Here is a 494-nt window from a genome sequence, read left to right as displayed (position 1 = left end):
CTCGGCCGAACAGATACCACAGCAGGCAGAGTAAGGCAGCGTATTGATAGTCAATTTGACAACTAGCGTTAACATACAAATACATAAGCATTCTTTTTAAATCACTCTTTGAGCATGGTGGGGCTTTGGTGATGAAAGCACCTCCATACAAAAGCTCTCAAGTCTTCTCCCCATTTCAAGCAACCGAGTCTCAATTGCGGGTCTGTGCTGAGGGAACTGTTCGAGTAGCCATAGTTTAGCTTGCCGGTAGTATTGCATCGAAGTGTTTCGAGCCAACGGCTTGCCTTTCTTGCCCTCACTAAATGCAAGATTCATACCAAACTTGATACGAAACGCTTTCCAGTCTCATCACGATCAATGCAAATCCGTATATACTCATCACTTACATTCTCAGTTTTTAAAAACTTCATAAAAGTTGCCACTGCTGTTGCCTTGGCTCTTTTCCAGGTCAAATCATCATGTCAGTGCAAACATCCGATCCTAAAATGGTGTGT

This window comes from Phytophthora parasitica (genome assembly GCF_000247585.1).
Source record: "Phytophthora parasitica INRA-310 unplaced genomic scaffold supercont2.30, whole genome shotgun sequence".
Taxonomy (NCBI): Eukaryota; Oomycota; class Peronosporomycetes; order Peronosporales; family Peronosporaceae; genus Phytophthora; species Phytophthora nicotianae.
This window is presented reverse-complemented; position numbering follows the sequence as displayed.